This window comes from Propithecus coquereli, unplaced genomic scaffold (assembly GCF_000956105.1).
Source record: "Propithecus coquereli isolate 6110/MARCELLA unplaced genomic scaffold, Pcoq_1.0 Scaffold151, whole genome shotgun sequence".
Classification (NCBI taxonomy): Eukaryota; Metazoa; Chordata; class Mammalia; order Primates; family Indriidae; genus Propithecus; species Propithecus coquereli.
Window position 1 is genome coordinate 1,378,713 of NW_012139525.1, and position 2,116 is coordinate 1,380,828.

Consider the following 2,116-nt stretch of genomic DNA (forward strand, 5'->3'; position numbering starts at 1 on the left):
TTTTTTGCAAATTTTACACTAACTTATAGACACAGTGCTAGGATTCCTCCCCAAACCTTGGAACATGCCTATGAAAGGAGGTGCCCAGAGACTTAAACTTTATTTCTTTCACAGTTAATGCTTCGCTGATGTACAATCATCTTTAATTTTTGCCTTTCTTTCCTCCACTGCATCAAGCCCTGTCTGTCAAAGAGGATCCATGTAGATCTAAACAAGGGAAAATACAGATTAATGCACCCGTGGGTAGAAAACCAGAGACATTCTGCTGGGTATATTAGAGAATACAAAAGTTGAGGCAATGCTGTAGCAGAAAATTGAACTGAGAACTAGAAGAAAGGGATTTCTGCAGCAGATTTTGCCCCTGAGCTATGAGGATTTGTATATTTACCTTCTAGCTTTAAATGCTAAGTTTTTCTTTGCCTTTTAGCATCAAGTGTTAAATAAAGTCATGGTAAATATGTAACCTGTGCTTTGGAGAACTAAAGAATGGATTTATATTATCCCTTAAGATGGGTCAGTGAAATGCATTGTGGTTTTTTTGTGGTCTTATTTTCATGAAGCCAGCACATTGGCACCATCCCTGCATCTCCAAGAAGAAGATAGAGCCAATGCAAGAGCTGATCTGTAGCACTGAAGTAGAAAAGGGCAGAGGAGACATATTCAGGGAGAACAGAGCAAGAGAGGTGAAACAATCTTATTTCTTATGTAATACTCTATGGAGTTTTGGGGGGGAAGAGGAAATCAATACCTAAGAGAACACACCAGTTCATACATAGAGAATTAGTTAAGTTTATGATTAATAAAATAAATTTGAATGCATATATATATGTAGCTCACATGTGACTACAAAGCTAAAGCTAAAGTCGATTTTCACTATTTTTTATCTAGAACTAAAGCCACTGTTGTTATGTACTTAACTAATAAAAAGAGAATGCTGACAATAGTGCATTTTGCAAAGCTTGAGTTATTCAACCTGGCTTGCCATCTTATAAAGAATATGGTAGAAAAGTCTAGAATGATTTGACATTACCCATGGAGTGGGCACTCATAATTTCTGACCATGAGATCAATACAGAACAGTTGTTCTCCTTTCTGAATGTGTATGGTGGATATTCTCTCCCTGCTTGTCTCCATATATCAGATGAATACAGGCAGAATACTTGTTTTTTTGGTGCACAGATCAAAATAAGCTATATTTAAACTTAAGTCAGAGACTTCCAAGCATCACTCCTAAAATAGAAACAATCACACATAATAAAAACATCCTGGGCTTTGATCTTGATGCCTTAACTAGACAGAACTTGCTTCTTTCACTTGGAAAATACATGCTTATGTTCTGACTGCAAGAAGGAGGTAAGCTGAATATTTGGGGCACTGTAGTAGACATTAATGCTGATCCCCAAATATTTCAGGCTTTCTTCCTTCTTTATAGGATAGTACTACTGGTTCTGTTATGTAGGGTGGCGCCATTTGAAAACTCATGATTTAGAAACTGAAGTGATTTGTATCACTTTTGGGCTGGAACATTCCTCTCTTACCCAATAGGCAACAGTTTTATTGATGACTACTATTCCACCGTTCTGTGTACCTGAGTGGATATATGAATGGAGCTTCCCTGGTGAACTGTAATGGACACATAACAGCAAGAAATCAAGCTGTGTAATTTTAAGTCACTGAGGTACTGGGATATTGTCTACGTTGGCTAATCTTAGACTATCCTGACAGACATACCTGTCATCTAATTAGATAACCCATTCAACAAAATTGTTTTCATTCAGAAAACCATTCTCATGACTCTACACAGCTCTTTTTTGTAAACTATGCTTGTTTTACTTCTGAAATCTTAAAATTCATCTTTTTTTCCTCTAACCATTTTTTTTTTTTTGCATTTTGTAGAATCTCATGCTACAGTAAATTTGTCCTTTGATTCTGATGAGTTATTTACCCTATTAACACATCCTTTCTCTGAAATTCACAGCCTCGGTCTGTCATATAAACAGAGTGTTAGATACCGCTAAGGTCATGTGAGTGGCAGGGCAGGCAATAGGGCAGATGTAGTCTGGACCAACAATAGCAACAGAGAAAATTAACCATAACAGTGGGAACTTGAGGTTAG